The sequence below is a fragment of the Gorilla gorilla genome, chromosome 11 (genome assembly GCF_029281585.2).
Source record: "Gorilla gorilla gorilla isolate KB3781 chromosome 11, NHGRI_mGorGor1-v2.1_pri, whole genome shotgun sequence".
Classification (NCBI taxonomy): domain Eukaryota; kingdom Metazoa; phylum Chordata; class Mammalia; order Primates; family Hominidae; genus Gorilla; species Gorilla gorilla.
Window position 1 is genome coordinate 125,898,431 of NC_073235.2, and position 14,903 is coordinate 125,913,333.

Sequence of the window (14,903 nt, forward strand, 5' to 3'; positions counted from 1 at the left end):
TCTGGGTCATGGCTGTGATACCCAATGTGCATATGAGTCAACACTTTGCTCTGATGAGACCCTGAGCCAGTATTAGACTGCGCTTCTCCTAAACACTGATGCACTTATGAGATGGTTTCCTATCAGCTTACAGGGTTTATGAGCTGCGATTATTTGTTATATTTTCAAGTTTATGCTTCACAAAGATAACAAAGCTGATTATGACTCTTAAGACCCACAAGAATAATTGTTGCCGTGAGGCGAGCTTAAGATTTCTGCTTGCATCATAAAGCACACTCCTAATGAGAGATGCAGAATTTTGTAGCTTCTCTGCTTTTTAAAATACATTTTTGATGAAAAGATATTTCATGCTCCATAGCTTCTTATACCTCTGACCAGCTTTAAACTTAATTAGTCCCATCTAAACCAATGTCAGCTGTGTTATGGAGAACTCTTCATGGCAAACTTTCCCATTTGGATGAAATATGAGATGTGCATGGGCACATTCTGCTGAACAAAAAAAAAAAAAAAAAAAAAGCAAAGACTAAATTTCTTGTCTGGAAGCAAAGTTTCTGGAACATGTAACTCAGGCGGTTCAGACAGCAGCAGTTTGTGCTTCATTTTGAAAACATTCCTGCTCGTGAAGAACAGAATGCAAAGGGTAATCAACGTCTGGGACTTTGCAGAAAACCCTTCTGAAAAAGAAGAGAGTGATGAGCAAACTAGGCCCCCACACACCATGGAAATTTTAGAAGTTTTCTTAAGCTGCTTTTCACTGATAAGCTACCTTATGTTTTTCAAGTTCCCATAGTGAGGAAAACATTCAAGTGTGTAGTCTACAAAATTAACTGTCTGGCTAAATCCCACGGAGGTGGATTCTGCAACTCAACCTCCTGCCTCCCCAGACCCGCCCCTCCCTTCTCACTTCTATCCCTTGCTGCTACCCTATAAGGATCTTCTGGAGTCCATTTGCTCTGCTTAATATTCTGTAAATATTACTTGCTCTCTCTGCTTTGTTCCCCTGCTTGGGGTACTTTCTGTGTCTTCTTGGCTATCTTTCACTGTTCCTGAGGTATGGAGAGCTATATAACCTGTTCATATGAAACAAGTTTTAATGAAGACTGTCTTTGGGACCAGGTACTTTCTTCAGAGTGATGTGCACATCAATGTGAATAAGATGTCGTTCCCTCCCTCAAAGTATTCACACTTTAGTGAACTCCAAAGGCTTTGCATTTATTCCAACCCCTTGGAACCCACTTGTTTGCTAAATTCCCACAGCATTTACTTTCAAAATCTTTTGGTTTCTAACTAACCAATTATTGTTGTCTTAGAAAAATTTCCCAAGCTGTCTTAGAACAGTTCCCTGGTCTTTTGGCTGCTGCATTCATGAAATTGAACAAATATATTCCTTAATGTACAATTATTTATTTACAATGTTCTAGAAATTTTGTTTTTTTAAATCAATTAAGTTTAAAATGAACTATTTTATTGCTATTTGAAATAGATAACCAGTCTACAGCCATGCTACCCTGAATGCACCCAAAACAGATAACCAGAATTACTTGCCTTAAATAAGAAGCAACCGTAATGAATGCAATGAAAGCAAAACATTGTTTTTAAATTCTAGTGAAAAGAAAACAATGTTTATGGCAGCCTTATTTATAACAGCCCCAAACTGGAAACAACTCAAATGTCCACACTAGTACAATAGATAAGTTGTGGTGTATCTGCACAATGAAATACTACCCAGCAACAAAAAAAGAACAAACTATTATAACATCCAACTGCATTGAATATCAAAGACATGATAGATAAAAGAGGCAAGGATATGAACTATATGATTCAATTTCTGTAAAAGTCAAGAATGGGAAAATCTAATCTATGGAAACAGAAGTCAGGATACTAGTTACAACTAGAGAGGGGTATTGATTGGAAAAGGGCACAAAAGAACTCTCTGGATGATAGATACATTCTGTATCTTAATCTGTCAATGGTTACATAAATCCATCCATATGTATATAAAAATGTATCAAGCTGTGAGTTTAGGATTAGTTCAAGTTATGCATATTACACTTCATATAAATGTAAAAATGCAAGTGACATGTGATGAGATCTTAAAAATAATTCCAGCTGAAGACTCTTAGCTTGGAAATCTCTGAGTCTGAGATCTGTTTCCTGTAAAAAAGGAGATTAGTAAGGGAGAGGGGTATTAAGGACATATTAGCCCCAAACTGAGAATCTTGTCGTATATAGAGGTTGAGGAGAATTGAAAAAGGATGTCTTTCTCATTATTGAGATTAAATGTTCCATGGCATTATATCCATGTGCCACTCACATTTTAAGAAATTGCTATATGGCATTTCTTACATTTCCTTTTTATGATTAGGTCCAGTCTTTTGACCTATACTAGAAATCCTATGAGAGTGGAGATCATTGCTGATGTGTCTTGCTAGTTTCCCGTATCACTCATTACAAAAGCCATAATTTCCTGGAAAAATAGGCGCTCACGTCATGCTGATAGTTTAACCTACCCTAAGTCAGTTACTCCACAACTGTAGACTGTGCGCCTCCTATTGAATGTGACAGATGAAAAAAGTGTGATGAGTAGCTTCACTAGAAGCTGCTACACCTTGCAAGATAGGGGGATTCCTAGGGCACAGTTTCTTAACTATCTTCCCTCATTCCCCTTTGGACTCACAAATACATTTAAGGTTGTAATGGAATCTATGGGTTCCCTCCTTAGGAAAATGCAAATATGTACACACACATACTGTTTTGCATAAAGTTTATTTCATTGAATTGAAACTTGATTGTCTTCACATAGAATATTTAAAACATCTTTACCATAATATATTTCTTTTTTTGTACAAATTAATGTCTAGTTCATGAAAAATAGGGAAGCTAATCCAAATTATCTATTCAGAAATATAAATGTTAATCTTGTTCAGAAATAAATAGATGGCATTATCATTTTATTGATAATAAGATAAAATCATAAAGTAATCTTTGATGTGTTATCTTTGACATGACATCAGTCTCAACTTTGTTTCTTTTGGCAACATGTCCTGAAAATTGTGATTCATGAAAATCTTTAGTAGCAAAGATAATTGGAGCCCCATAGCTTGCTTTGTCAGGAGAGATTAAGGAAGGGAACAACAAAATTTCAAAGATTCTTCATCACATAGTAGAATACAAGTTCATAAAGCAGGAATCCTATTTTGTTCAGTGCTATATCCCCAGTACCTAGAATGGTACCCAGCACATGGCAAATACTAAGTAAACATTTGAATAAATAAGTAAAGGGATTCCTTTTTCCAGAAGTCTATGAGATTATTTCTGGAAAGCCTTTCTTCTTGAATTTATGTTAGCTGGGAAAGGATTACGAATCTTTATTTCACATTTATGGAAGCCTGAACGGAAGGACCTTCAGAATCCTTTGGGGTTTCTGGCACTTTATCCCTTTGACTTTAGCCTGTACAGGCTCTCCTCCTTCATTAGAAAGTTTGTCCTCTCCAAACTCCCAGAATAGCTGCCCAGACAGAAGAGTTGGGCCCTTCTCCCATCCTGAAAATATAAAGCATTTATATTGGGACATATCCAAATTTTGCTGAAATTGTAGCCTTTTGCAATTTAATCTGCCCCTGAGAAGAAGCCACACTATTGGATGTATTTCCAGGTTGGGTAACATAACATTCCTTTGGCTTTGCTGGTTTTATACTTTGCAGAAAGGTAAGAGACCTTTTCCAGAAAGAGGATACACTCATGACATTTCAAAATGAAAGTAAAACCTTAATATGCATAGCTTTGTAGTATTCCCTTTTCTTTGACATTTTCCAGCCTAAAAAGATCAAGGCAAACAAAGACTCATGCCATAATTAAAATGATGAATTTTTTAAAATTCCTACCCTGATGAACAGTATTACATGAAAATAATGGCAGCTATACATTTCTTCGTTGTATAACATCATGTCTCACATTGTACTTCTTCGATAGAAAATAGTAATATAATTGCAAAAAGTAGCATTCAACTCTCTTACTTACAAAAATAGTTTCCAGAGCAATAGAAAGAAAATCAAAGAAACATTACTAATGAGTGTTCTCTAGTTCACAAACCTTCTGGAAACTCCTCCATGGACCCCAGGTTAGAAATGCAATCTGAGCTCAAGTCTTGGCAACAGAGGTAAAGGGAACTCTATAGAGGCCCCAGACTCCAAAAGGTGGAGAAAACTGCATTAGCAATCCACCTAAGAATAACAGAATTATTGGAAGTTGGGACATAAGGTTCAAGAAAGAGACTCCCACATCAGGAAGCAGCTGGTTTTACTACCAGTTTTACAGATACTCTGGGTAGTGTCAGTCAAGTCTCTGCTCTCTTTCTTTTTCGTTGCTTTCTCTTCTCTCCCTTCCCTTCCCTTCCCTTCCCTTCCCTTCCCTTCCCTTCCCTTCCCTTCCCTTCCCTTCCCTGATTGGCATTCATATCTCATACACTGGAAAACAAATCTCATAGCATTTAGCTGTTATACATCATGTCAATAAAATGGGCCAAAAGTCCAAACTTCATCTGTATGCCAATGAGAGACATAGACTTTAAGAAACGTTCAGAGTAAGTTTTAACTGTGGCATCAGGTAAATTGTGATGTGGCTCTGCTATCTTCCCCACAATGATCCAAACATCATTCCTCCCTTCCCCAGCTTCTGCCCCTGTGACCTGCCTTGAAGGTATGGTTCGACCCTATGCTCTCTGTTAAACTAATTTCCAAGCAGCTTTAAATTTCACATCCCCTTGATATTAACATGCCATTAATTGTAAGATATGTCACTGATTTTACAGCTTTTTGTTGGCAGTAGAGGGTGGCGGAATACTACTACATTAAATGTAGACATCAACATTGATTGCAAAATACATTTAGATTTTAGAAATGAGAAATTATGAAAAGTATTGTAGAATGGATAAAATATGTTATTGCCTTTGTTAGGACAACACATTTTAATGGGGGGAATTCAAGCCTCTGATAGATGTGTGAGAAGGAAGAATATTTTCATTTGGGATGAGAAGCCTTCCTTCTGCACCTCCTCATTTCATACCATTTGGTAGGCAACTATCTGTCTTCTTCTACCCTAATTTCTTTAAGACTGGTCTGGTGAGTTGCTCCTTTATTATCTTATGAAATTAATAGGTTGTTAATAAAAGAAATATTATTTAAAAATGAATCTGCATATGATGTGTGTGAAAATTTAGAGATAAAGTTAATCTTATCTTAGGCGATGGCCTAATACTTTCAGGAGGAAGCACAAGTCTCCTTCTGAGATAACGAGCTAGAAGCACATTTGCAGGGTGTCTCTACTTCTTCAGCATTTCACACATGAAAATCATAAGGAAGTATTGGTAAAATCAGATCTTTTGATTTTCAGTTATTGCCCTTTCCACCCTGGAACAAATGATATATGACTATCTCTTTCTTGTTGGTTAAATAAGTTGTGCTTTTAAAAGGAATGTACTGCTTGGAGAATAAGGGCTGCAACTCACTGAGCTCTGATCAGATCCTTTTGAGGTAGGAAGTTGAGGTAATAGAATTATCACAAGGAGGCGCTGTGGCGAGGCACGGAGGGAAAGGGGACTGTGGTTCAGGGTGGGCAGGGACACTGGGATCCGGAGACAGAGCAGAGGCATCGTAGTGGGGAGAGGAGTACTGCAAGAGGGGAAGTGGGAGAAGGCTGATGGCCAACACTTTGCTCAAATCAGTTCTACGCACATCTTTTTGTACTTTAAAAAAAATGCACAGAAGGAGACAAATACGTCTGAGATTACCGTTCTATAATTTTTCTTCAATACCACCAATTTGTAACCTGGAGGTGGCATATTTAGGGCTTGCAGATTTTATGATCTGCCCTCAACATGATCCTGTGCTGGTGTGACTCTGAGCCTGGCCTTAGGAAGGTGTTTGCTTTGATATCTGCTTGAAAACCCAACACTCTGTTAATGACAGCTTGTTCCCAGCTGTTTGCCATGGGATAATTCTTTTTAGCCATGCTTCATTTCAGCTTCATGGGAGCACTAACTGACCTTCAGAAGTACACATTAAAACTATACCTGTAGTCAGAACATGGAAACAATCCTCATTAGGTTTATAGTGGCCTTCGAGCCCAGAAATTGATTTCCCTGCACAGCAGCTCATCCCCAGAACTGTTGGATGTAGCATTGCTATTCTCATTTTAAACATGAGGAAATGCCCAACGTGGCCAACTGGCATACAGTAAAACAGCAGTTGCCAATGTGGGGTGGAGGGCAAATTTGCAAACATTTGGCAATGTCTGGAGACATGTTTGATTTTCACAACATGTAAGGCATGGGCTACTGGCATCTAGTGGGTAGAGGCCAGGGATACTGCTAAAAATCCTGCCATGGCAAGACAGCCCCTGACAATATAGAATTATCTGGCCTCGAACATCAATATTGCCGAGGACAAGAAATCCTGCACTACTAGGATTTGGATTCAGTTTCTCTGAATTTGAAGCCCAGCCTTCCTACTACATGGTGCAGAAGAGATGATTCCTTTTAGTATATCTTCTATTTCCAAAAGAGGAGGTGGAAAAGGTGAGGGCAGAACTTGATCTGCTCCAGAAAACAACGGGGGATGGAAAAATCATTATTGACCCTTTCCTCTGTCAGGCACTGCTCTAAGTACTTTGCATGGTTTATTTCATTTAATGTGTTAACTTAAGAATCACAAGATCTATAAATTTAAAAAAGGAGACTTTATTTCTTAAAAAGGGTTACAGCTTGCAAGGTGACTATCTCACAGGCTGGGAAGCGCAGCCTCCCGCAAAGACTAGAGAAAGGCATTTCAAAGGAGGAGAGGTTGGAATAGGAGCTTTATGTTGACTAGGTTGACTAAATGTACATATTCAAGAGGTCACAGGAAGGGCCATGAATATTCATGAAGGAGGGTCCTGATGCATGCTTATTTAACAAACTTGCATGTTACACATGACCCATGCTCAAGTTGGGGTGGAAGATTAATATTTACATGTATTACAATTAGGCACCATAAGTCAAAAAGTCTTTTTGAGACATGAAAGCACTCAGTGCAAACCTTCTGTAAACTGGCTAGGACCAGTCCATGGTCAGCCATCTTGTTATCAGTAAAAAATTACTGAAATCAGTCTTTAGTCCAATCAAAGTTGCAGTTATGGTTTGTGAAACAGAGGACTAGTTAATGTGTCTAGTGGTGGGTGATAATTGTTTTAATATTGCTTATCTTGAGGCCAATGTTTGTTTAGCTGCTAGAGAAAAAGAAAATCCTTGTGGCACTTAGAACATAGTTTATTCTTTAACCGTAGGGCTGTGTGGCTTATCTTTTACCTGGCATGGCTTTAGGTCCTGTTTATAATTTGGTATCTTTTTGCCACAAAGAGTCTGTTCTGTCAGTCTTATGATCTCTATTTTAACATTAACACTGGTCAGATGTGTTTAAAACTTGTTGAACCTGCAGCCCGCAGGCCACATGCTGCCCAGGGCGGCATTGAATGTGGCCCAACACAAATTCATAAACTTTCTTAGAACATTATGAGTTTGTTTGTTTGTTTGTTTGTTTTGTTTTTGTTTTGTGTGTGTTTGTGTGTGTTTTTAGCTCATCAGCTGTTGTTAGTGTTAGCATATTTTATGTGTGGTCCAAGACAGTTCTTCTTCCCATGTGGCCCAGGGAAGCCAAAAGATTATACACCCCTGGTCTAAACCACAAAGGGAGCGGGGATAATGTGGTGTGTCTGACCTCCCACGCTGTCATGTCTGCAAACAGATTTGTAAGGTTTCTCTGGAGTGCCCTTAGCCAAGAAGGGGTCTGTTCAGTTCGTTGGGGGTAGGGGTGGGGGTAGGGGTGGGGTTAGGGGTAGGGGTGGGGGGAGCTAGGGTTTTATTTTTAGTTTACCAATGTTAAATAAGTATAACTCTATGAAGTAGTTGCCACATAAATCACAATAAAGTTAAAAAACATGCAAAGATCATGGATCGAGGGATGGACTCACATGAATGTGTTGTTTCTCAGAAGAAAGTCGGAGGAGCCAGGAAACTTTATGTTTACATTCAGGTGCAGAGAGCAACACTAATCATACCAAGAGAGGATTCATATGCCCACTTTCCTGCCCCTTAGCCCAAGGGTAACACTTACTCACTCTGTCAACATTTGGGATGCCAGGATTTTAAAATGCTGGGTAACTCTACATTATTATAGCATTTCATTAAATCTAAGACACCATTGGTTGTAAGATGCACTGTTTATTTTATATACCAATAAGAAAAAAAAAGCCACATAATCTGTATTTGTAAGACATTGCCAATTCTCAGAGACATATTTCTATATTTTAAAAACATGTATCTAACAATTCAGTGCAATATAGTAAATACCAATCCTCTATGACATGAGGCTGTGTTGTACAGAATACAATGGGGCATGAGAACTATCCTTGTCCTCAGGAAATAAACAAAAGCCTTTATAATCATGTAAACCATGTTCATAATCATGTAAACAATATCAGAGCCATTGACTTTGCTTACTTCACTGCCAAGTTTTAGACCAGTGCCTGACACAAACTAGGTTCTCAAAATGTTAGTTGAATGAATGAATGAATGATTGTTTTAGAATTCTCCCTTTCTTTCAACATTTTTTTTTCCAGGTGAGAATACATCTAGGTTCTTACACTTACTTTCATGTTCTGAGCCTACAATGGAGCAAAACTTTGGGTTTAATTCAGAAAATAAATGGCCATGGAAAAGGATGTTAACCAGCAAGCTGGAAGGATTCTTCCCTAGACATTTTACAACAAGTGCTTGGGGGTCTCATCAATCTTTTAGACAAGGGTCAGGTTTAAGGATGAAAAGTGAAAGCACATGTGCCTCTTGTGACAGCGTGCTGTGGTGGTGCTTTGTGTGCCATTGACAGACATCATCAATCTTCCTTCCTTGCGTTGCCTAACACTCCAGTTGGAAGTTCAGGCAAAATTCTGGGATGCTGAAAGGACTGTAGTCTCTGAAATAAAAATTTCTGAATGGGCATTATTTGCATCCTTTGACCTTGTCATTCTACTTCTTGAAATAGTTTCTTGAGAAAGCGAGTCCTTTGTTCACCAGATATCTATTGAATGCTTCCATGGCAGATACCATTCTGGGCACTGGGGACATGGTGGTAAGTGAGATGGACAAGAGCCTCTTCCACTGAGGCTCATATTCTACAGGAAGGGAGACAGATAGACAACAAACCGACACCATCATAGAGTGATGTGTACTGTGCGGAAATGTAAATAGTATAGTTGGAAGAGACTTATAAGAGCTTACTTTAGACTTCAGACCCTGAATATATCAGGGAATCTTTTCGAATGACATAGCATCCAAAATACATCAGCTTAAAGCTAAAGTGCACCAACCCTGTACAGATTTGGAAGTAGCATTTCAGGAAGAGGAAGCAACTGGTAAAAAGGCCCAAAAGCAGAAACAGGGGTGATCAACGTGTGGTGGACAAAGAGAAGAGTTTTTTGAAAGGATGGTGAGGAGGGTAGAAGCTGGCTGTGTAGGACTTTATAAGCCAGGGTCAGCAGTTGTTCAATCTCATCAAGTTGTATACATTAATATCTGTAGATGTTTATGCATGTGTGTAATATATATATTATATAATTTTTAAGCATGGTAGTGACATTATCTGACTTTTACTTTTAAAAGATTGTTTTGGTTTGGCATGGAGAATAGATTGTAGAGGGAGCAAAAGAGGAAGTAGAGACACCAATTAGAAATCTGGTACAGTTGTCCAATACAGAGGTGATGATGGCCTGCCCTAGCACAGTGGCAATAAAAATAGAGAGATGATGGATACAGGATATGTTTTGCAGCTGAATAGATAAGACACATTGATAGACTTGACGTGAAACTAAATAAATTTAGGATAACACCTAAATATTTACTTTGAGCTGTTTTATGGTGGCAACTTTAGAGGAAGAATGGGTGGCAGTGGCAGGAGAAGGGCATTAAGAATTTTGTTTTGGTCTTATTACATTTGTGATGCCTATTAGACATATATTTTAGACATTGAAGAGACAATTATATATAAAAGTCAAGAATTCCAGGAAGAAATCAGGCCTGGAGATAGAAATTAGAAGTCATTTTTATATAAATGTTATCTAAAGTCTGTGACAAACATTGCTGAGTACATAGATAAGAAAGAGGGGAGTGGCCAGCAGAGTGGCCAGTCATCTGTGGGTGACTCCAAAATTTAGTAGTTAAAGAGAGGTAGAATTGCTAGCGAAGGAGAACAAGGAGGAACAAATAGTGTGACAGGAAGAATATGGTAATACAAAACCAAGAGAAGAAAGTGTTTCAAGAAGAATGGAGCATTCAGCTGCACCAAGACATTGGAAATTAAGGTAAGAAGTAGTAACTGATATTGGATTAAGCAAAATGAAGATCAATGGGGACTTTGACAAGAGCATTCCCTCAGGTAGGTACAGAGGGCAAACTTTATTCAAATGAGGGAATGAGGGAAGAAAGAAAGGGAGGGAGGAAAGGAGGCAGGGTGGCAGGGAGGGAGGGAAGGAAGGAAGAAAGGAAGGAAGGAAGAACTGGAATAATAGAGACAAGTATTTCAAGAAGTTTTATTTTAGCTAGATGGATATATGGGATAAAGGGAGGTTTTATTTTTCAAAGTTAGTTGGCCATTTTTTATGTTGATGGGAATGACTCAGTAGAGAGGCAGCTGTCAATAACACAGGAAAGAGAAGGGGTAATTGCAGAAGGGGAGTCTTTGAGAAGATGGAGAAAGATGAGCTCCAGAGTATTGCTGGAAGTGTAGGTCATGGTTGGGAGTAGGAAGATTTTATCCAATGTAACAGGAGGCGAGATTATGAGAAAAGATGTGAGGCGAGGGGCTTTGCTGATGAGAAGATGGAGGCATTGATTTTTTCTTTCGGTAAAGTACAAGGCAAGGCTATTGGCTGTGAGTGAGATGGTCAGATGGGGAGCAGATTGTTGGAGAATGTGCGAAACAGTTTGAGGCAGTGGGAAAGCAAATAAATTAAGGAAGTACGGTAGGATTGCTATGCTGTGTTGATTGCTTTTTTGAAATTTATTATCATAAATTGTAAGAGAGACCAGACAGCACTGTTGTATATTTTTCTCACCAATAGTCAGCTGCTTGGATGCACCACTGGCATATAGTTGGGTTTAAACAAGACTGGGGCTTTGTTTGGCATGGCAGTGGTGGGAGAGAGGGGCAGGGAGGTACAGTGTTTTCAAGACAATGATTAGAATGATGGACAGGTGCAATTTCAGCTGTGTGGGCCGCAAAACTGTGGGCTGATGATGGTATGTAGTAAGCAGCTTTTAAAATGGCTCCTAATTATCCTCGCTTGTGGGTATTCACATTTAAGCAATTCTCTCACCTTGTGTGTGGGCTGGACCTAGTGACTTGCTTCTAGTGAATAAAATATGCTAACGATAATTGGCTGCCATTTTTGAGAATGTTACAAAAGACTGTGACTTTGGTCTTGGTAACACCCTCTCATCTCATTTGCTCGCTCTGATAAGGAAGCACTCATGTCGTGAGCTGTGCATTGGGAGGCCCACATGACCAGGAACTGAGAGTAGCCTCTGAACAACAGCCAGTGAAAAACTGAAGTCCTCAGTCCAGCAAACTGCAAGGAACTGAATCTTGTCAGCAACAAAAAGCAGATTCTTCTTCCATCAAGCTTTTAGATAAGACCACCGCTATGGCCAGCATCACCATTGAAGCCTTGAAAAAGACCCAAAGCTGGAGGACCCAGTTTAGTCATGCCCAGATTTTTTACCTACAGAAACCACACACACACAAAAATGTTCATTGTTTTAAGCTATTATGTTTTGGTGTAATATGTTATGCAGTAACAGGTAGCCAATACATGACATGGTGACAGAATGAGTGAGTCAAAGTGCTATAGTGGCTGAAGAACTGCTCAAGTGGTTGTGCTAGAGCAGCTGAGGTCAGGAAACAGTGGTCACAGAGGGGAATGCTTGAAGTTAAGACTTCAGAGGTGATGCAGATAGTGATAACAACAAGATCAAAAGGATGACTACAAAGATGGTGGCTGAGATGAGATCAAATAATAGATCTTTGGAAGTTAGAAGACCAAGAAACCTAGAGATCAAGATGTTACATTTATGTGGATGTTGGTAATACCAAAAGTAGTGACGGGAGAAGAACTGAAAAGAAAGATGAGTGTAAAATATTAACTTAGTCAATTGATGAGAAGCCATGGTTAGGGTCCTGAGGACAGTAACCAGGAAAAGTGATGGCTTCCGAGGAAGTAAGCCCCTGTTATCTTGGGTGTTCTTCCACCTTGGGAGGCGAAGTCCATCTCCAAGATACTTGCTGCTCCCCTTTCCTAGAAGCTGGACCACGCACCTATAGCCTATGATCTGATAATGATTCTAAGTTGGCAAAATGAAGAAGCATAGAGATATTGCATGCATTCCAGAAATGGTGAGGACAGCAGCTCCTTCTAGTTTCTAGTGGCAATGGTGGCGACAGTACCAGTGTTTAGAATCCAGTCCCAGGGCCCAGGCGCGGTGGCTCATGCCTGTAATCCCAGCACTCTGGGAGGCTGAGGTGGGCGGATTACGAGGTCAAGAGATTGAAACCATCCTGGCCAACATGGTGAAACCCTGTCTCTACTAAAAATACAGAAATTAGTTGGGTGTGGTGGTGCACGCCTGTAGTCCCAGCTACTTGGGAATCTGAGGCAGGAGGATCGCTTGAACCCGGGAGGCGGAGGTTGCAGTGAGCAGAGATAGTGCCACTGCACTCCAGCCTGGTGACAGAACGTGACTTTATCTCAAAAAAAAAAAAAAAAATCCAGTCTCAGGGAGGCTGGGGATAGAAGCTGCAGGTTCTGTGTGCAATGGTGTGTGGAAACAGCAGGGAGTTCACTGGGACAGAGCCGTGCCTCCAGTGAGCTCTCCAGGCTTCCTGGAGATTCTGTAAGCTGCCAATAAATTCACTTTTGGCATAAGTTACTATAATGTACCTCATCTGCTTACAACAAAGAATCCTGACTAACATCCAGTAAAATATGATGCCATGAACATCAAAGAAACTGAGGAATGTAAGATGAGAGGACCATATAAAGGAGCTGAAGAGGAAATGGTTTTGCCAAATCACAGACAAAGCATTATCATAAGCATGCTATGAAATGTATTTATGAGGATGTTCATTTTAGCATTATTTATAATAGCAAAATAGAGAGTTCCTTACACAAATGGTAGCATAGTCAAAAATTGTTCTCTATGGGACCTAGAAATGGTGTGCTGTTGGAAAACTAATGATATGGAAGAGTGCTTAAGATTTGTTGGTAAATGAGAAGAACAAGGCTACGGGATAGTATTTGCAGTGTGATCACAAATTGGTTTATAGAACTATAGATACCTGCATAAAAATACTAGAGGTGTACATCACCAATATCTCTGGAAAATAAGATTATAAGTCATATACATTTTCTTCTTTGTGCTTTTAAGTATCCTTCGAATCTTCTGCAACAGATTTAAATGTTCTAATTTTTTTTAAGTTAAAACAAAAGCAGGACTTCTTTTCATAATTTCAACTTTTATTTTAGATTTCAGGGTACATGTACAGGTTTGTTACCTGGGTATACTGTGTAATGCTGAGGTTTGAGGTATGAACGATTCTGTCACCCAAGTAGTGAGTGAAGTGCTCAATAGGTAGTTTTTCAGCCCTTCCCCCACTCCCTCTTCCCCCACACTAGCAGTCCCCAGTGTCTATTGTTCTCATCTTTATACCCACGCGTACTCAATGCTTAGCTCCCTCTTATAAGTGAGAACATATGCCACATTTGGTTTTCTATTCCTGTGTTAATTTGCAAAGTAAGAACTTTGATGGTGAGTATTCGTTCTAAAAGCACACTGGGGAGTTGGTCTGGACTTTCTTGGTTGTAACCTAACCGTTGTGACCTGACCCCAGGAGGCTAGGGATTCCCATCCAGAATTCCGTGGCTTTAGTGCTCATTGTGTCATGGCATGCCTCCCTAGAGATGCAGAAGCCTACCATGGCCATCAACCTATCTACACTGACCAAGAATGGAACTTTGGAATCTTCTATTTGTCTAGGGTATATCTCCCTTAGGTGACAAGAGAAAGGACAGAGTGAATCTGGAATGGTTGTCCTTTCAAAATCAGGTGTGGAAACACCAGCTGTGCTGAAGAATGCACTTGGCCAGTATCACTAGTCCTAATTCTCAGTATAGATTCACAGGGTAGTTTTTAGATTTTTTTTAAAAACCTACATTTTCTCCTTGTTCAAGGAATTAGTAAAGATTTCTTTTCTTGAAACCTGTGGTTTAATCTCTGTGACATTATTTTCCAAAGGTGTTTTGAAAGCCTTTTTTCCTCATTGAAGGAAAGCTTATGAAACCCTGTTTATCTTGAAAAAAGTCTCTCTTTATGATAATACAGTACAGAAAGAAGAAAACCCTCCCTCAAAAATTAGAGCAGTGTTCACTCAAGCAAAATGATTCGCTCATTTAATCCTTTTTTGTGCTTCAATACAATAAGATTAAAAAATCATTTAGCTAGGTCGAGGTTAATATGCTTTAAATTACATTATAGAAAAAGATAAAATCAATTTTGTCTATATATTTCAACAGCAGGACACAATTTTTTTTAAATTCCATATCAGATAAGATGCATGTGCTGTAAACAATACAAATGGGCTAAAATGCATTGTTTTTATAAATTTAACTTAATATAGTCAGTTGCAACTGTATGGCATCTGACCTTGGAGGACTGAACACAAAGAACCAAACTTTGAACTTTCACATTACACATTTTCTTTCAAATTTGGTGAATACAATACTGCACTATCCTCACTAGAAATTGGCTCTTCCTGGCTTTG